Consider the following 14461-nt stretch of genomic DNA (forward strand, 5'->3'; position numbering starts at 1 on the left):
ATGAGATATCAGGTGCGATCATACCAGCACTAATGCACCGGATCCCATCAGAACTCCGCAGTTAAGCGTGCTTGGGCGAGAGTAGTACTAGGATGGGTGACCTCCTGGGCGTTAATTATGTTTGTTTTGCCGTTAATAAGTGAAAGAAATAAAATATATACAATCAAAGTGCATGAGATATCAGGTGCGATCATACCAGCACTAATGCACCGGATCCCATCAGAACTCCGCAGTTAAGCGTGCTTGGGCGAGAGTAGTACTAGGATGGGTGACCTCCTGGGAAGTCCTTGTGTTGCACCTCTTTTTTTGCGATTTTTTAAATACTTCTTTTTATTTCTGTTAATCGGCGTAAAAGAGTCGGAAAAAGTAGGAGAAGACAAGCATTTCAGCGTTAATTATGTTTGTTTTGCCGTTAATAAGTGAAAGAAATAAAATATATACAATCAAAGCGCATGAGATATCAGGTGCGATCATACCAGCACTAATGCACCGGATCCCATCAGAACTCCGCAGTTAAGCGTGCTTGGGCGAGAGTAGTACTAGGATGGGTGACCTCCTGGGAAGTCCTTGTGTTGCACCTCTTTTTTTGCGATTTTTTAAATACTTCTTTTTATTTCTGTTAATCGGCGTAAAAGAGTCGGAAAAAGTAGGAGAAGACAAGCATTTCAGCGTTAATTATGTTTGTTTTGCCGTTAATAAGTGAAAGAAATAAAATATATACAATCAAAGCGCATGAGATATCAGGTGCGATCATACCAGCACTAATGCACCGGATCCCATCAGAACTCCGCAGTTAAGCGTGCTTGGGCGAGAGTAGTACTAGGATGGGTGACCTCCTGGGAAGTCCTTGTGTTGCACCTCTTTTTTTGCGATTTTTTAAATACTTCTTTTTATTTCTGTTAATCGGCGTAAAAGAGTCGGAAAAAGTAGGAGAAGACAAGCATTTCAGCGTTAATTATGTTTGTTTTGCCGTTAATAAGTGAAAGAAATAAAATATATACAATCAAAGCGCATGAGATATCAGGTGCGATCATACCAGCACTAATGCACCGGATCCCATCAGAACTCCGCAGTTAAGCGTGCTTGGGCGAGAGTAGTACTAGGATGGGTGACCTCCTGGGCGTTAATTATGTTTGTTTTGCCGTTAATAAGTGAAAGAAATAAAATATATACAATCAAAGCGCATGAGATATCAGGTGCGATCATACCAGCACTAATGCACCGGATCCCATCAGAACTCCGCAGTTAAGCGTGCTTGGGCGAGAGTAGTACTAGGATGGGTGACCTCCTGGGAAGTCCTTGTGTTGCACCTCTTTTTTTGCGATTTTTTAAATACTTCTTTTTGTTTCTGTTAATCGGCGTAAAAGAGTCGGAAAAAGTAGGAGAAGACAAGCATTTCAGCGTTAATTATGTTTGTTTTGCCGTTAATAAGTGAAAGAAATAAAATATATACAATCAAAGCGCATGAGATATCAGGTGCGATCATACCAGCACTAATGCACCGGATCCCATCAGAACTCCGCAGTTAAGCGTGCTTGGGCGAGAGTAGTACTAGGATGGGTGACCTCCTGGGAAGTCCTTGTGTTGCACCTCTTTTTTTGCGATTTTTTAAATACTTCTTTTTATTTCTGTTAATCGGCGTAAAAGAGTCGGAAAAAGTAGGAGAAGACAAGCATTTCAGCGTTAATTATGTTTGTTTTGCCGTTAATAAGTGAAAGAAATAAAATATATACAATCAAAGCGCATGAGATATCAGGTGCGATCATACCAGCACTAATGCACCGGATCCCATCAGAACTCCGCAGTTAAGCGTGCTTGGGCGAGAGTAGTACTAGGATGGGTGACCTCCTGGGCGTTAATTATGTTTGTTTTGCCGTTAATAAGTGAAAGAAATAAAATATATACAATCAAAGTGCATGAGATATCAGGTGCGATCATACCAGCACTAATGCACCGGATCCCATCAGAACTCCGCAGTTAAGCGTGCTTGGGCGAGAGTAGTACTAGGATGGGTGACCTCCTGGGAAGTCCTTGTGTTGCACCTCTTTTTTGCGATTTTTTAAATACTTCTTTTTGTTTCTGTTAATCGGCGTAAAAGAGTCGGAAAAAGTAGGAGAAGACAAGCATTTCAGCGTTAATTATGTTTGTTTTGCCGTTAATAAGTGAAAGAAATAAAATATATACAATCAAAGCGCATGAGATATCAGGTGCGATCATACCAGCACTAATGCACCGGATCCCATCAGAACTCCGCAGTTAAGCGTGCTTGGGCGAGAGTAGTACTAGGATGGGTGACCTCCTGGGAAGTCCTTGTGTTGCACCTCTTTTTTTGCGATTTTTTAAATACTTCTTTTTATTTCTGTTAATCGGCGTAAAAGAGTCGGAAAAAGTAGGAGAAGACAAGCATTTCAGCGTTAATTATGTTTGTTTTGCCGTTAATAAGTGAAAGAAATAAAATATATACAATCAAAGCGCATGAGATATCAGGTGCGATCATACCAGCACTAATGCACCGGATCCCATCAGAACTCCGCAGTTAAGCGTGCTTGGGCGAGAGTAGTACTAGGATGGGTGACCTCCTGGGAAGTCCTTGTGTTGCACCTCTTTTTTTGCGATTTTTTAAATACTTCTTTTTATTTCTGTTAATCGGCGTAAAAGAGTCGGAAAAAGTAGGAGAAGACAAGCATTTCAGCGTTAATTATGTTTGTTTTGCCGTTAATAAGTGAAAGAAATAAAATATATACAATCAAAGCGCATGAGATATCAGGTGCGATCATACCAGCACTAATGCACCGGATCCCATCAGAACTCCGCAGTTAAGCGTGCTTGGGCGAGAGTAGTACTAGGATGGGTGACCTCCTGGGCGTTAATTATGTTTGTTTTGCCGTTAATAAGTGAAAGAAATAAAATATATACAATCAAAGCGCATGAGATATCAGGTGCGATCATACCAGCACTAATGCACCGGATCCCATCAGAACTCCGCAGTTAAGCGTGCTTGGGCGAGAGTAGTACTAGGATGGGTGACCTCCTGGGAAGTCCTTGTGTTGCACCTCTTTTTTTGCGATTTTTAAATACTTCTTTTTATTTCTGTTAATCGGCGTAAAAGAGTCGGAAAAAGTAGGAGAAGACAAGCATTTCAGCGTTAATTATGTTTGTTTTGCCGTTAATAAGTGAAAGAAATAAAATATATACAATCAAAGCGCATGAGATATCAGGTGCGATCATACCAGCACTAATGCACCGGATCCCATCAGAACTCCGCAGTTAAGCGTGCTTGGGCGAGAGTAGTACTAGGATGGGTGACCTCCTGGGAAGTCCTTGTGTTGCACCTCTTTTTTTGCGATTTTTTAAATACTTCTTTTTATTTCTGTTAATCGGCGTAAAAGAGTCGGAAAAAGTAGGAGAAGACAAGCATTTCAGCGTTAATTATGTTTGTTTTGCCGTTAATAAGTGAAAGAAATAAAATATATACAATCAAAGCGCATGAGATATCAGGTGCGATCATACCAGCACTAATGCACCGGATCCCATCAGAACTCCGCAGTTAAGCGTGCTTGGGCGAGAGTAGTACTAGGATGGGTGACCTCCTGGGAAGTCCTTGTGTTGCACCTCTTTTTTGCGATTTTTTAAATACTTCTTTTTATTTCTGTTAATCGGCGTAAAAGAGTCGGAAAAAGTAGGAGAAGACAAGCATTTCAGCGTTAATTATGTTTGTTTTGCCGTTAATAAGTGAAAGAAATAAAATATATACAATCAAAGCGCATGAGATATCAGGTGCGATCATACCAGCACTAATGCACCGGATCCCATCAGAACTCCGCAGTTAAGCGTGCTTGGGCGAGAGTAGTACTAGGATGGGTGACCTCCTGGGCGTTAATTATGTTTGTTTTGCCGTTAATAAGTGAAAGAAATAAAATATATACAATCAAAGCGCATGAGATATCAGGTGCGATCATACCAGCACTAATGCACCGGATCCCATCAGAACTCCGCAGTTAAGCGTGCTTGGGCGAGAGTAGTACTAGGATGGGTGACCTCCTGGGAAGTCCTTGTGTTGCACCTCTTTTTTTGCGATTTTTTAAGTACTTCTTTTTGTTCTGTTAATCGGCGTAAAAGAGTCGGAAAAAGTAGGAGAAGACAAGCATTTCAGCGTTAATTATGTTTGTTTTGCCGTTAATAAGTGAAAGAAATAAAATATATACAATCAAAGCGCATGAGATATCAGGTGCGATCATACCAGCACTAATGCACCGGATCCCATCAGAACTCCGCAGTTAAGCGTGCTTGGGCGAGAGTAGTACTAGGATGGGTGACCTCCTGGGAAGTCCTTGTGTTGCACCTCTTTTTTGCGATTTTTTAAATACTTCTTTTTATTTCTGTTAATCGGCGTAAAAGAGTCGGAAAAAGTAGGAGAAGACAAGCATTTCAGCGTTAATTATGTTTGTTTTGCCGTTAATAAGTGAAAGAAATAAAATATATACAATCAAAGCGCATGAGATATCAGGTGCGATCATACCAGCACTAATGCACCGGATCCCATCAGAACTCCGCAGTTAAGCGTGCTTGGGCGAGAGTAGTACTAGGATGGGTGACCTCCTGGGAAGTCCTTGTGTTGCACCTCTTTTTTGCGATTTTTTAAATACTTCTTTTTATTTCTGTTAATCGGCGTAAAAGAGTCGGAAAAAGTAGGAGAAGACAAGCATTTCAGCGTTAATTATGTTTGTTTTGCCGTTAATAAGTGAAAGAAATAAAATATATACAATCAAAGCGCATGAGATATCAGGTGCGATCATACCAGCACTAATGCACCGGATCCCATCAGAACTCCGCAGTTAAGCGTGCTTGGGCGAGAGTAGTACTAGGATGGGTGACCTCCTGGGAAGTCCTTGTGTTGCACCTCTTTTTTTGCGATTTTTTAAATACTTCTTTTTATTTCTGTTAATCGGCGTAAAAGAGTCGGAAAAAGTAGGAGAAGACAAGCATTTCAGCGTTAATTATGTTTGTTTTGCCGTTAATAAGTGAAAGAAATAAAATATATACAATCAAAGCGCATGAGATATCAGGTGCGATCATACCAGCACTAATGCACCGGATCCCATCAGAACTCCGCAGTTAAGCGTGCTTGGGCGAGAGTAGTACTAGGATGGGTGACCTCCTGGGCGTTAATTATGTTTGTTTTGCCGTTAATAAGTGAAAGAAATAAAATATATACAATCAAAGTGCATGAGATATCAGGTGCGATCATACCAGCACTAATGCACCGGATCCCATCAGAACTCCGCAGTTAAGCGTGCTTGGGCGAGAGTAGTACTAGGATGGGTGACCTCCTGGGAAGTCCTTGTGTTGCACCTCTTTTTTTGCGAGTTTTTAAGTACTTCTTTTGTTTCTGTTAATCGGCGTAAAAGAGTCGGAAAAAGTAGGAGAAGACAAGCATTTCAGCGTTAATTATGTTTGTTTTGCCGTTAATAAGTGAAAGAAATAAAATATATACAATCAAAGCGCATGAGATATCAGGTGCGATCATACCAGCACTAATGCACCGGATCCCATCAGAACTCCGCAGTTAAGCGTGCTTGGGCGAGAGTAGTACTAGGATGGGTGACCTCCTGGGAAGTCCTTGTGTTGCACCTCTTTTTTTGCGATTTTTTAAATACTTCTTTTTATTTCTGTTAATCGGCGTAAAAGAGTCGGAAAAAGTAGGAGAAGACAAGCATTTCAGCGTTAATTATGTTTGTTTTGCCGTTAATAAGTGAAAGAAATAAAATATATACAATCAAAGCGCATGAGATATCAGGTGCGATCATACCAGCACTAATGCACCGGATCCCATCAGAACTCCGCAGTTAAGCGTGCTTGGGCGAGAGTAGTACTAGGATGGGTGACCTCCTGGGAAGTCCTTGTGTTGCACCTCTTTTTTTGCGATTTTTTAAATACTTCTTTTTATTTCTGTTAATCGGCGTAAAAGAGTCGGAAAAAGTAGGAGAAGACAAGCATTTCAGCGTTAATTATGTTTGTTTTGCCGTTAATAAGTGAAAGAAATAAAATATATACAATCAAAGCGCATGAGATATCAGGTGCGATCATACCAGCACTAATGCACCGGATCCCATCAGAACTCCGCAGTTAAGCGTGCTTGGGCGAGAGTAGTACTAGGATGGGTGACCTCCTGGGAAGTCCTTGTGTTGCACCTCTTTTTTTGCGATTTTTTAAATACTTCTTTTTATTTCTGTTAATCGGCGTAAAAGAGTCGGAAAAAGTAGGAGAAGACAAGCATTTCAGCGTTAATTATGTTTGTTTTGCCGTTAATAAGTGAAAGAAATAAAATATATACAATCAAAGCGCATGAGATATCAGGTGCGATCATACCAGCACTAATGCACCGGATCCCATCAGAACTCCGCAGTTAAGCGTGCTTGGGCGAGAGTAGTACTAGGATGGGTGACCTCCTGGGAAGTCCTTGTGTTGCACCTCTTTTTTTGCGATTTTTTAAATACTTCTTTTTATTTCTGTTAATCGGCGTAAAAGAGTCGGAAAAAGTAGGAGAAGACAAGCATTTCAGCGTTAATTATGTTTGTTTTGCCGTTAATAAGTGAAAGAAATAAAATATATACAATCAAAGCGCATGAGATATCAGGTGCGATCATACCAGCACTAATGCACCGGATCCCATCAGAACTCCGCAGTTAAGCGTGCTTGGGCGAGAGTAGTACTAGGATGGGTGACCTCCTGGGAAGTCCTTGTGTTGCACCTCTTTTTTTGCGATTTTTTAAATACTTCTTTTTATTTCTGTTAATCGGCGTAAAAGAGTCGGAAAAAGTAGGAGAAGACAAGCATTTCAGCGTTAATTATGTTTGTTTTGCCGTTAATAAGTGAAAGAAATAAAATATATACAATCAAAGCGCATGAGATATCAGGTGCGATCATACCAGCACTAATGCACCGGATCCCATCAGAACTCCGCAGTTAAGCGTGCTTGGGCGAGAGTAGTACTAGGATGGGTGACCTCCTGGGAAGTCCTTGTGTTGCACCTCTTTTTTTGCGATTTTTTAAATACTTCTTTTTATTTCTGTTAATCGGCGTAAAAGAGTCGGAAAAAGTAGGAGAAGACAAGCATTTCAGCGTTAATTATGTTTGTTTTGCCGTTAATAAGTGAAAGAAATAAAATATATACAATCAAAGCGCATGAGATATCAGGTGCGATCATACCAGCACTAATGCACCGGATCCCATCAGAACTCCGCAGTTAAGCGTGCTTGGGCGAGAGTAGTACTAGGATGGGTGACCTCCTGGGAAGTCCTTGTGTTGCACCTCTTTTTTGCGATTTTTTAAATACTTCTTTTTATTTCTGTTAATCGGCGTAAAAGAGTCGGAAAAAGTAGGAGAAGACAAGCATTTCAGCGTTAATTATGTTTGTTTTGCCGTTAATAAGTGAAAGAAATAAAATATATACAATCAAAGCGCATGAGATATCAGGTGCGATCATACCAGCACTAATGCACCGGATCCCATCAGAACTCCGCAGTTAAGCGTGCTTGGGCGAGAGTAGTACTAGGATGGGTGACCTCCTGGGAAGTCCTTGTGTTGCACCTCTTTTTTTGCGATTTTTAAATACTTCTTTTTATTTCTGTTAATCGGCGTAAAAGAGTCGGAAAAAGTAGGAGAAGACAAGCATTTCAGCGTTAATTATGTTTGTTTTGCCGTTAATAAGTGAAAGAAATAAAATATATACAATCAAAGCGCATGAGATATCAGGTGCGATCATACCAGCACTAATGCACCGGATCCCATCAGAACTCCGCAGTTAAGCGTGCTTGGGCGAGAGTAGTACTAGGATGGGTGACCTCCTGGGAAGTCCTTGTGTTGCACCTCTTTTTTTGCGATTTTTTAAATACTTCTTTTTATTTCTGTTAATCGGCGTAAAAGAGTCGGAAAAAGTAGGAGAAGACAAGCATTTCAGCGTTAATTATGTTTGTTTTGCCGTTAATAAGTGAAAGAAATAAAATATATACAATCAAAGCGCATGAGATATCAGGTGCGATCATACCAGCACTAATGCACCGGATCCCATCAGAACTCCGCAGTTAAGCGTGCTTGGGCGAGAGTAGTACTAGGATGGGTGACCTCCTGGGAAGTCCTTGTGTTGCACCTCTTTTTTTGCGATTTTTTAAATACTTCTTTTTATTTCTGTTAATCGGCGTAAAAGAGTCGGAAAAAGTAGGAGAAGACAAGCATTTCAGCGTTAATTATGTTTGTTTTGCCGTTAATAAGTGAAAGAAATAAAATATATACAATCAAAGCGCATGAGATATCAGGTGCGATCATACCAGCACTAATGCACCGGATCCCATCAGAACTCCGCAGTTAAGCGTGCTTGGGCGAGAGTAGTACTAGGATGGGTGACCTCCTGGGAAGTCCTTGTGTTGCACCTCTTTTTTGCGATTTTTTAAATACTTCTTTTTATTTCTGTTAATCGGCGTAAAAGAGTCGGAAAAAGTAGGAGAAGACAAGCATTTCAGCGTTAATTATGTTTGTTTTGCCGTTAATAAGTGAAAGAAATAAAATATATACAATCAAAGCGCATGAGATATCAGGTGCGATCATACCAGCACTAATGCACCGGATCCCATCAGAACTCCGCAGTTAAGCGTGCTTGGGCGAGAGTAGTACTAGGATGGGTGACCTCCTGGGAAGTCCTTGTGTTGCACCTCTTTTTTGCGATTTTTTAAATACTTCTTTTTATTTCTGTTAATCGGCGTAAAAGAGTCGGAAAAAGTAGGAGAAGACAAGCATTTCAGCGTTAATTATGTTTGTTTTGCCGTTAATAAGTGAAAGAAATAAAATATATACAATCAAAGCGCATGAGATATCAGGTGCGATCATACCAGCACTAATGCACCGGATCCCATCAGAACTCCGCAGTTAAGCGTGCTTGGGCGAGAGTAGTACTAGGATGGGTGACCTCCTGGGAAGTCCTTGTGTTGCACCTCTTTTTTTGCGATTTTTTAAATACTTCTTTTTATTTCTGTTAATCGGCGTAAAAGAGTCGGAAAAAGTAGGAGAAGACAAGCATTTCAGCGTTAATTATGTTTGTTTTGCCGTTAATAAGTGAAAGAAATAAAATATATACAATCAAAGCGCATGAGATATCAGGTGCGATCATACCAGCACTAATGCACCGGATCCCATCAGAACTCCGCAGTTAAGCGTGCTTGGGCGAGAGTAGTACTAGGATGGGTGACCTCCTGGGAAGTCCTTGTGTTGCACCTCTTTTTTTGCGATTTTTTAAATACTTCTTTTTATTTCTGTTAATCGGCGTAAAAGAGTCGGAAAAAGTAGGAGAAGACAAGCATTTCAGCGTTAATTATGTTTGTTTTGCCGTTAATAAGTGAAAGAAATAAAATATATACAATCAAAGCGCATGAGATATCAGGTGCGATCATACCAGCACTAATGCACCGGATCCCATCAGAACTCCGCAGTTAAGCGTGCTTGGGCGAGAGTAGTACTAGGATGGGTGACCTCCTGGGAAGTCCTTGTGTTGCACCTCTTTTTTTGCGATTTTTTAAATACTTCTTTTTATTTCTGTTAATCGGCGTAAAAGAGTCGGAAAAAGTAGGAGAAGACAAGCATTTCAGCGTTAATTATGTTTGTTTTGCCGTTAATAAGTGAAAGAAATAAAATATATACAATCAAAGCGCATGAGATATCAGGTGCGATCATACCAGCACTAATGCACCGGATCCCATCAGAACTCCGCAGTTAAGCGTGCTTGGGCGAGAGTAGTACTAGGATGGGTGACCTCCTGGGAAGTCCTTGTGTTGCACCTCTTTTTTTGCGATTTTTTAAATACTTCTTTTTATTTCTGTTAATCGGCGTAAAAGAGTCGGAAAAAGTAGGAGAAGACAAGCATTTCAGCGTTAATTATGTTTGTTTTGCCGTTAATAAGTGAAAGAAATAAAATATATACAATCAAAGCGCATGAGATATCAGGTGCGATCATACCAGCACTAATGCACCGGATCCCATCAGAACTCCGCAGTTAAGCGTGCTTGGGCGAGAGTAGTACTAGGATGGGTGACCTCCTGGGAAGTCCTTGTGTTGCACCTCTTTTTTTGCGATTTTTTAAATACTTCTTTTTATTTCTGTTAATCGGCGTAAAAGAGTCGGAAAAAGTAGGAGAAGACAAGCATTTCAGCGTTAATTATGTTTGTTTTGCCGTTAATAAGTGAAAGAAATAAAATATATACAATCAAAGCGCATGAGATATCAGGTGCGATCATACCAGCACTAATGCACCGGATCCCATCAGAACTCCGCAGTTAAGCGTGCTTGGGCGAGAGTAGTACTAGGATGGGTGACCTCCTGGGAAGTCCTTGTGTTGCACCTCTTTTTTGCGATTTTTTAAATACTTCTTTTTATTTCTGTTAATCGGCGTAAAAGAGTCGGAAAAAGTAGGAGAAGACAAGCATTTCAGCGTTAATTATGTTTGTTTTGCCGTTAATAAGTGAAAGAAATAAAATATATACAATCAAAGCGCATGAGATATCAGGTGCGATCATACCAGCACTAATGCACCGGATCCCATCAGAACTCCGCAGTTAAGCGTGCTTGGGCGAGAGTAGTACTAGGATGGGTGACCTCCTGGGAAGTCCTTGTGTTGCACCTCTTTTTTGCGATTTTTTAAATACTTCTTTTTATTTCTGTTAATCGGCGTAAAAGAGTCGGAAAAAGTAGGAGAAGACAAGCATTTCAGCGTTAATTATGTTTGTTTTGCCGTTAATAAGTGAAAGAAATAAAATATATACAATCAAAGCGCATGAGATATCAGGTGCGATCATACCAGCACTAATGCACCGGATCCCATCAGAACTCCGCAGTTAAGCGTGCTTGGGCGAGAGTAGTACTAGGATGGGTGACCTCCTGGGAAGTCCTTGTGTTGCACCTCTTTTTTGCGATTTTTTAAATACTTCTTTTTATTTCTGTTAATCGGCGTAAAAGAGTCGGAAAAAGTAGGAGAAGACAAGCATTTCAGCGTTAATTATGTTTGTTTTGCCGTTAATAAGTGAAAGAAATAAAATATATACAATCAAAGCGCATGAGATATCAGGTGCGATCATACCAGCACTAATGCACCGGATCCCATCAGAACTCCGCAGTTAAGCGTGCTTGGGCGAGAGTAGTACTAGGATGGGTGACCTCCTGGGAAGTCCTTGTGTTGCACCTCTTTTTTGCGATTTTTAAATACTTCTTTTTATTTCTGTTAATCGGCGTAAAAGAGTCGGAAAAAGTAGGAGAAGACAAGCATTTCAGCGTTAATTATGTTTGTTTTGCCGTTAATAAGTGAAAGAAATAAAATATATACAATCAAAGCGCATGAGATATCAGGTGCGATCATACCAGCACTAATGCACCGGATCCCATCAGAACTCCGCAGTTAAGCGTGCTTGGGCGAGAGTAGTACTAGGATGGGTGACCTCCTGGGAAGTCCTTGTGTTGCACCTCTTTTTTTGCGATTTTTTAAATACTTCTTTTTATTTCTGTTAATCGGCGTAAAAGAGTCGGAAAAAGTAGGAGAAGACAAGCATTTCAGCGTTAATTATGTTTGTTTTGCCGTTAATAAGTGAAAGAAATAAAATATATACAATCAAAGCGCATGAGATATCAGGTGCGATCATACCAGCACTAATGCACCGGATCCCATCAGAACTCCGCAGTTAAGCGTGCTTGGGCGAGAGTAGTACTAGGATGGGTGACCTCCTGGGAAGTCCTTGTGTTGCACCTCTTTTTTTGCGATTTTTTAAATACTTCTTTTTATTTCTGTTAATCGGCGTAAAAGAGTCGGAAAAAGTAGGAGAAGACAAGCATTTCAGCGTTAATTATGTTTGTTTTGCCGTTAATAAGTGAAAGAAATAAAATATATACAATCAAAGCGCATGAGATATCAGGTGCGATCATACCAGCACTAATGCACCGGATCCCATCAGAACTCCGCAGTTAAGCGTGCTTGGGCGAGAGTAGTACTAGGATGGGTGACCTCCTGGGAAGTCCTTGTGTTGCACCTCTTTTTTTGCGATTTTTTAAATACTTCTTTTTATTTCTGTTAATCGGCGTAAAAGAGTCGGAAAAAGTAGGAGAAGACAAGCATTTCAGCGTTAATTATGTTTGTTTTGCCGTTAATAAGTGAAAGAAATAAAATATATACAATCAAAGCGCATGAGATATCAGGTGCGATCATACCAGCACTAATGCACCGGATCCCATCAGAACTCCGCAGTTAAGCGTGCTTGGGCGAGAGTAGTACTAGGATGGGTGACCTCCTGGGAAGTCCTTGTGTTGCACCTCTTTTTTTGCGATTTTTTAAATACTTCTTTTTATTTCTGTTAATCGGCGTAAAAGAGTCGGAAAAAAGTAGGAGAAGACAAGCATTTCAGCGTTAATTATGTTTGTTTTGCCGTTAATAAGTGAAAGAAATAAAATATATACAATCAAAGCGCATGAGATATCAGGTGCGATCATACCAGCACTAATGCACCGGATCCCATCAGAACTCCGCAGTTAAGCGTGCTTGGGCGAGAGTAGTACTAGGATGGGTGACCTCCTGGGAAGTCCTTGTGTTGCACCTCTTTTTTTGCGATTTTTTAAATACTTCTTTTTATTTCTGTTAATCGGCGTAAAAGAGTCGGAAAAAGTAGGAGAAGACAAGCATTTCAGCGTTAATTATGTTTGTTTTGCCGTTAATAAGTGAAAGAAATAAAATATATACAATCAAAGCGCATGAGATATCAGGTGCGATCATACCAGCACTAATGCACCGGATCCCATCAGAACTCCGCAGTTAAGCGTGCTTGGGCGAGAGTAGTACTAGGATGGGTGACCTCCTGGGAAGTCCTTGTGTTGCACCTCTTTTTTTGCGATTTTTTAAATACTTCTTTTTATTTCTGTTAATCGGCGTAAAAGAGTCGGAAAAAGTAGGAGAAGACAAGCATTTCAGCGTTAATTATGTTTGTTTTGCCGTTAATAAGTGAAAGAAATAAAATATATACAATCAAAGCGCATGAGATATCAGGTGCGATCATACCAGCACTAATGCACCGGATCCCATCAGAACTCCGCAGTTAAGCGTGCTTGGGCGAGAGTAGTACTAGGATGGGTGACCTCCTGGGAAGTCCTTGTGTTGCACCTCTTTTTTTGCGATTTTTTAAATACTTCTTTTTATTTCTGTTAATCGGCGTAAAAGAGTCGGAAAAAGTAGGAGAAGACAAGCATTTCAGCGTTAATTATGTTTGTTTTGCCGTTAATAAGTGAAAGAAATAAAATATATACAATCAAAGCGCATGAGATATCAGGTGCGATCATACCAGCACTAATGCACCGGATCCCATCAGAACTCCGCAGTTAAGCGTGCTTGGGCGAGAGTAGTACTAGGATGGGTGACCTCCTGGGAAGTCCTTGTGTTGCACCTCTTTTTTTGCGATTTTTTAAATACTTCTTTTTATTTCTGTTAATCGGCGTAAAAGAGTCGGAAAAAGTAGGAGAAGACAAGCATTTCAGCGTTAATTATGTTTGTTTTGCCGTTAATAAGTGAAAGAAATAAAATATATACAATCAAAGCGCATGAGATATCAGGTGCGATCATACCAGCACTAATGCACCGGATCCCATCAGAACTCCGCAGTTAAGCGTGCTTGGGCGAGAGTAGTACTAGGATGGGTGACCTCCTGGGCGTTAATTATGTTTGTTTTGCCGTTAATAAGTGAAAGAAATAAAATATATACAATCAAAGCGCATGAGATATCAGGTGCGATCATACCAGCACTAATGCACCGGATCCCATCAGAACTCCGCAGTTAAGCGTGCTTGGGCGAGAGTAGTACTAGGATGGGTGACCTCCTGGGAAGTCCTTGTGTTGCACCTCTTTTTTTGCGATTTTTTAAATACTTCTTTTTATTTCTGTTAATCGGCGTAAAAGAGTCGGAAAAAGTAGGAGAAGACAAGCATTTCAGCGTTAATTATGTTTGTTTTGCCGTTAATAAGTGAAAGAAATAAAATATATACAATCAAAGCGCATGAGATATCAGGTGCGATCATACCAGCACTAATGCACCGGATCCCATCAGAACTCCGCAGTTAAGCGTGCTTGGGCGAGAGTAGTACTAGGATGGGTGACCTCCTGGGAAGTCCTTGTGTTGCACCTCTTTTTTTGCGATTTTTTAAATACTTCTTTTTATTTCTGTTAATCGGCGTAAAAGAGTCGGAAAAAGTAGGAGAAGACAAGCATTTCAGCGTTAATTATGTTTGTTTTGCCGTTAATAAGTGAAAGAAATAAAATATATACAATCAAAGCGCATGAGATATCAGGTGCGATCATACCAGCACTAATGCACCGGATCCCATCAGAACTCCGCAGTTAGAGTAGTACTAGGATGGGTGACCTCCTGGGAAGTCCTTGTGTTGCACC

At 40.5% G+C, this 14461-nt stretch overlaps 47 non-coding genes and 7 pseudogenes across 47 annotated transcripts; all 54 read left to right on the forward strand.

Annotated features, from left to right (window-relative positions):
- Window positions 1–10: 10 nt before the first annotated feature.
- LOC127113839 (uncharacterized) lies at window positions 11–133 on the forward strand (annotated as a pseudogene).
- Window positions 134–182: 49 nt separating this feature from the next.
- LOC127113639 (5S ribosomal RNA) lies at window positions 183–301 on the forward strand. The gene has a single exon (XR_007799697.1). It is a non-coding gene; the product is annotated as a 5S ribosomal RNA (ribosomal RNA).
- Window positions 302–462: 161 nt separating this feature from the next.
- Window positions 463–581, forward strand: LOC127113641 (5S ribosomal RNA). Its single transcript, XR_007799698.1, has one exon. It is a non-coding gene; the product is annotated as a 5S ribosomal RNA (ribosomal RNA).
- Window positions 582–742: 161 nt separating this feature from the next.
- Window positions 743–861, forward strand: LOC127113642 (5S ribosomal RNA). Its single transcript, XR_007799699.1, has one exon. It is a non-coding gene; the product is annotated as a 5S ribosomal RNA (ribosomal RNA).
- A 161-nt stretch (window positions 862–1022) lies between these two features.
- Window positions 1023–1145, forward strand: LOC127113831 (uncharacterized; annotated as a pseudogene).
- A 49-nt stretch (window positions 1146–1194) lies between these two features.
- LOC127113643 (5S ribosomal RNA) lies at window positions 1195–1313 on the forward strand. The gene has a single exon (XR_007799700.1). It is a non-coding gene; the product is annotated as a 5S ribosomal RNA (ribosomal RNA).
- A 161-nt stretch (window positions 1314–1474) lies between these two features.
- LOC127113644 (5S ribosomal RNA) lies at window positions 1475–1593 on the forward strand. The gene has a single exon (XR_007799701.1). It is a non-coding gene; the product is annotated as a 5S ribosomal RNA (ribosomal RNA).
- Window positions 1594–1754: 161 nt separating this feature from the next.
- On the forward strand, window positions 1755–1877 carry LOC127113827 (uncharacterized; annotated as a pseudogene).
- A 49-nt stretch (window positions 1878–1926) lies between these two features.
- On the forward strand, window positions 1927–2045 carry LOC127113645 (5S ribosomal RNA). The gene has a single exon (XR_007799702.1). It is a non-coding gene; the product is annotated as a 5S ribosomal RNA (ribosomal RNA).
- Window positions 2046–2205: 160 nt separating this feature from the next.
- LOC127113646 (5S ribosomal RNA) lies at window positions 2206–2324 on the forward strand. Its single transcript, XR_007799703.1, has one exon. It is a non-coding gene; the product is annotated as a 5S ribosomal RNA (ribosomal RNA).
- Window positions 2325–2485: 161 nt separating this feature from the next.
- On the forward strand, window positions 2486–2604 carry LOC127113647 (5S ribosomal RNA). Its single transcript, XR_007799704.1, has one exon. It is a non-coding gene; the product is annotated as a 5S ribosomal RNA (ribosomal RNA).
- Window positions 2605–2765: 161 nt separating this feature from the next.
- LOC127113832 (uncharacterized) lies at window positions 2766–2888 on the forward strand (annotated as a pseudogene).
- Window positions 2889–2937: 49 nt separating this feature from the next.
- On the forward strand, window positions 2938–3056 carry LOC127113648 (5S ribosomal RNA). The gene has a single exon (XR_007799705.1). It is a non-coding gene; the product is annotated as a 5S ribosomal RNA (ribosomal RNA).
- A 160-nt stretch (window positions 3057–3216) lies between these two features.
- On the forward strand, window positions 3217–3335 carry LOC127113649 (5S ribosomal RNA). The gene has a single exon (XR_007799706.1). It is a non-coding gene; the product is annotated as a 5S ribosomal RNA (ribosomal RNA).
- A 161-nt stretch (window positions 3336–3496) lies between these two features.
- LOC127113651 (5S ribosomal RNA) lies at window positions 3497–3615 on the forward strand. Its single transcript, XR_007799708.1, has one exon. It is a non-coding gene; the product is annotated as a 5S ribosomal RNA (ribosomal RNA).
- Window positions 3616–3775: 160 nt separating this feature from the next.
- On the forward strand, window positions 3776–3898 carry LOC127113840 (uncharacterized; annotated as a pseudogene).
- Window positions 3899–3947: 49 nt separating this feature from the next.
- On the forward strand, window positions 3948–4066 carry LOC127113652 (5S ribosomal RNA). Its single transcript, XR_007799709.1, has one exon. It is a non-coding gene; the product is annotated as a 5S ribosomal RNA (ribosomal RNA).
- Window positions 4067–4226: 160 nt separating this feature from the next.
- LOC127113653 (5S ribosomal RNA) lies at window positions 4227–4345 on the forward strand. The gene has a single exon (XR_007799710.1). It is a non-coding gene; the product is annotated as a 5S ribosomal RNA (ribosomal RNA).
- Window positions 4346–4505: 160 nt separating this feature from the next.
- Window positions 4506–4624, forward strand: LOC127113654 (5S ribosomal RNA). The gene has a single exon (XR_007799711.1). It is a non-coding gene; the product is annotated as a 5S ribosomal RNA (ribosomal RNA).
- Window positions 4625–4784: 160 nt separating this feature from the next.
- On the forward strand, window positions 4785–4903 carry LOC127113655 (5S ribosomal RNA). The gene has a single exon (XR_007799712.1). It is a non-coding gene; the product is annotated as a 5S ribosomal RNA (ribosomal RNA).
- Window positions 4904–5064: 161 nt separating this feature from the next.
- On the forward strand, window positions 5065–5187 carry LOC127113841 (uncharacterized; annotated as a pseudogene).
- Window positions 5188–5236: 49 nt separating this feature from the next.
- On the forward strand, window positions 5237–5355 carry LOC127113657 (5S ribosomal RNA). Its single transcript, XR_007799713.1, has one exon. It is a non-coding gene; the product is annotated as a 5S ribosomal RNA (ribosomal RNA).
- Window positions 5356–5515: 160 nt separating this feature from the next.
- Window positions 5516–5634, forward strand: LOC127113658 (5S ribosomal RNA). Its single transcript, XR_007799714.1, has one exon. It is a non-coding gene; the product is annotated as a 5S ribosomal RNA (ribosomal RNA).
- Window positions 5635–5795: 161 nt separating this feature from the next.
- On the forward strand, window positions 5796–5914 carry LOC127113659 (5S ribosomal RNA). The gene has a single exon (XR_007799715.1). It is a non-coding gene; the product is annotated as a 5S ribosomal RNA (ribosomal RNA).
- A 161-nt stretch (window positions 5915–6075) lies between these two features.
- On the forward strand, window positions 6076–6194 carry LOC127113660 (5S ribosomal RNA). Its single transcript, XR_007799716.1, has one exon. It is a non-coding gene; the product is annotated as a 5S ribosomal RNA (ribosomal RNA).
- A 161-nt stretch (window positions 6195–6355) lies between these two features.
- LOC127113661 (5S ribosomal RNA) lies at window positions 6356–6474 on the forward strand. Its single transcript, XR_007799717.1, has one exon. It is a non-coding gene; the product is annotated as a 5S ribosomal RNA (ribosomal RNA).
- A 161-nt stretch (window positions 6475–6635) lies between these two features.
- On the forward strand, window positions 6636–6754 carry LOC127113663 (5S ribosomal RNA). Its single transcript, XR_007799719.1, has one exon. It is a non-coding gene; the product is annotated as a 5S ribosomal RNA (ribosomal RNA).
- A 161-nt stretch (window positions 6755–6915) lies between these two features.
- On the forward strand, window positions 6916–7034 carry LOC127113664 (5S ribosomal RNA). The gene has a single exon (XR_007799720.1). It is a non-coding gene; the product is annotated as a 5S ribosomal RNA (ribosomal RNA).
- A 161-nt stretch (window positions 7035–7195) lies between these two features.
- LOC127113665 (5S ribosomal RNA) lies at window positions 7196–7314 on the forward strand. The gene has a single exon (XR_007799721.1). It is a non-coding gene; the product is annotated as a 5S ribosomal RNA (ribosomal RNA).
- A 160-nt stretch (window positions 7315–7474) lies between these two features.
- Window positions 7475–7593, forward strand: LOC127113666 (5S ribosomal RNA). Its single transcript, XR_007799722.1, has one exon. It is a non-coding gene; the product is annotated as a 5S ribosomal RNA (ribosomal RNA).
- Window positions 7594–7753: 160 nt separating this feature from the next.
- LOC127113667 (5S ribosomal RNA) lies at window positions 7754–7872 on the forward strand. Its single transcript, XR_007799723.1, has one exon. It is a non-coding gene; the product is annotated as a 5S ribosomal RNA (ribosomal RNA).
- Window positions 7873–8033: 161 nt separating this feature from the next.
- Window positions 8034–8152, forward strand: LOC127113668 (5S ribosomal RNA). Its single transcript, XR_007799724.1, has one exon. It is a non-coding gene; the product is annotated as a 5S ribosomal RNA (ribosomal RNA).
- Window positions 8153–8313: 161 nt separating this feature from the next.
- On the forward strand, window positions 8314–8432 carry LOC127113669 (5S ribosomal RNA). The gene has a single exon (XR_007799725.1). It is a non-coding gene; the product is annotated as a 5S ribosomal RNA (ribosomal RNA).
- A 160-nt stretch (window positions 8433–8592) lies between these two features.
- LOC127113670 (5S ribosomal RNA) lies at window positions 8593–8711 on the forward strand. Its single transcript, XR_007799726.1, has one exon. It is a non-coding gene; the product is annotated as a 5S ribosomal RNA (ribosomal RNA).
- Window positions 8712–8871: 160 nt separating this feature from the next.
- Window positions 8872–8990, forward strand: LOC127113671 (5S ribosomal RNA). Its single transcript, XR_007799727.1, has one exon. It is a non-coding gene; the product is annotated as a 5S ribosomal RNA (ribosomal RNA).
- Window positions 8991–9151: 161 nt separating this feature from the next.
- Window positions 9152–9270, forward strand: LOC127113672 (5S ribosomal RNA). The gene has a single exon (XR_007799728.1). It is a non-coding gene; the product is annotated as a 5S ribosomal RNA (ribosomal RNA).
- A 161-nt stretch (window positions 9271–9431) lies between these two features.
- Window positions 9432–9550, forward strand: LOC127113674 (5S ribosomal RNA). Its single transcript, XR_007799730.1, has one exon. It is a non-coding gene; the product is annotated as a 5S ribosomal RNA (ribosomal RNA).
- Window positions 9551–9711: 161 nt separating this feature from the next.
- On the forward strand, window positions 9712–9830 carry LOC127113675 (5S ribosomal RNA). The gene has a single exon (XR_007799731.1). It is a non-coding gene; the product is annotated as a 5S ribosomal RNA (ribosomal RNA).
- A 161-nt stretch (window positions 9831–9991) lies between these two features.
- On the forward strand, window positions 9992–10110 carry LOC127113676 (5S ribosomal RNA). The gene has a single exon (XR_007799732.1). It is a non-coding gene; the product is annotated as a 5S ribosomal RNA (ribosomal RNA).
- A 161-nt stretch (window positions 10111–10271) lies between these two features.
- Window positions 10272–10390, forward strand: LOC127113677 (5S ribosomal RNA). The gene has a single exon (XR_007799733.1). It is a non-coding gene; the product is annotated as a 5S ribosomal RNA (ribosomal RNA).
- A 160-nt stretch (window positions 10391–10550) lies between these two features.
- LOC127113678 (5S ribosomal RNA) lies at window positions 10551–10669 on the forward strand. The gene has a single exon (XR_007799734.1). It is a non-coding gene; the product is annotated as a 5S ribosomal RNA (ribosomal RNA).
- A 160-nt stretch (window positions 10670–10829) lies between these two features.
- On the forward strand, window positions 10830–10948 carry LOC127113679 (5S ribosomal RNA). Its single transcript, XR_007799735.1, has one exon. It is a non-coding gene; the product is annotated as a 5S ribosomal RNA (ribosomal RNA).
- A 160-nt stretch (window positions 10949–11108) lies between these two features.
- LOC127113680 (5S ribosomal RNA) lies at window positions 11109–11227 on the forward strand. The gene has a single exon (XR_007799736.1). It is a non-coding gene; the product is annotated as a 5S ribosomal RNA (ribosomal RNA).
- A 159-nt stretch (window positions 11228–11386) lies between these two features.
- LOC127113681 (5S ribosomal RNA) lies at window positions 11387–11505 on the forward strand. Its single transcript, XR_007799737.1, has one exon. It is a non-coding gene; the product is annotated as a 5S ribosomal RNA (ribosomal RNA).
- Window positions 11506–11666: 161 nt separating this feature from the next.
- LOC127113682 (5S ribosomal RNA) lies at window positions 11667–11785 on the forward strand. Its single transcript, XR_007799738.1, has one exon. It is a non-coding gene; the product is annotated as a 5S ribosomal RNA (ribosomal RNA).
- Window positions 11786–11946: 161 nt separating this feature from the next.
- Window positions 11947–12065, forward strand: LOC127113683 (5S ribosomal RNA). Its single transcript, XR_007799739.1, has one exon. It is a non-coding gene; the product is annotated as a 5S ribosomal RNA (ribosomal RNA).
- A 161-nt stretch (window positions 12066–12226) lies between these two features.
- Window positions 12227–12345, forward strand: LOC127113685 (5S ribosomal RNA). The gene has a single exon (XR_007799741.1). It is a non-coding gene; the product is annotated as a 5S ribosomal RNA (ribosomal RNA).
- A 162-nt stretch (window positions 12346–12507) lies between these two features.
- On the forward strand, window positions 12508–12626 carry LOC127113686 (5S ribosomal RNA). The gene has a single exon (XR_007799742.1). It is a non-coding gene; the product is annotated as a 5S ribosomal RNA (ribosomal RNA).
- A 161-nt stretch (window positions 12627–12787) lies between these two features.
- Window positions 12788–12906, forward strand: LOC127113688 (5S ribosomal RNA). The gene has a single exon (XR_007799743.1). It is a non-coding gene; the product is annotated as a 5S ribosomal RNA (ribosomal RNA).
- Window positions 12907–13067: 161 nt separating this feature from the next.
- LOC127113689 (5S ribosomal RNA) lies at window positions 13068–13186 on the forward strand. The gene has a single exon (XR_007799744.1). It is a non-coding gene; the product is annotated as a 5S ribosomal RNA (ribosomal RNA).
- Window positions 13187–13347: 161 nt separating this feature from the next.
- On the forward strand, window positions 13348–13466 carry LOC127113690 (5S ribosomal RNA). Its single transcript, XR_007799745.1, has one exon. It is a non-coding gene; the product is annotated as a 5S ribosomal RNA (ribosomal RNA).
- A 161-nt stretch (window positions 13467–13627) lies between these two features.
- LOC127113828 (uncharacterized) lies at window positions 13628–13750 on the forward strand (annotated as a pseudogene).
- A 49-nt stretch (window positions 13751–13799) lies between these two features.
- Window positions 13800–13918, forward strand: LOC127113691 (5S ribosomal RNA). Its single transcript, XR_007799746.1, has one exon. It is a non-coding gene; the product is annotated as a 5S ribosomal RNA (ribosomal RNA).
- Window positions 13919–14079: 161 nt separating this feature from the next.
- Window positions 14080–14198, forward strand: LOC127113692 (5S ribosomal RNA). Its single transcript, XR_007799747.1, has one exon. It is a non-coding gene; the product is annotated as a 5S ribosomal RNA (ribosomal RNA).
- The last annotated feature ends 263 nt before the right edge of the window (window positions 14199–14461 follow it).

The sequence above is a fragment of the Lathyrus oleraceus genome, unplaced genomic scaffold, assembly GCF_024323335.1.
Source record: "Lathyrus oleraceus cultivar Zhongwan6 unplaced genomic scaffold, CAAS_Psat_ZW6_1.0 chrUn0352, whole genome shotgun sequence".
Classification (NCBI taxonomy): Eukaryota; Viridiplantae; Streptophyta; class Magnoliopsida; order Fabales; family Fabaceae; genus Lathyrus; species Lathyrus oleraceus.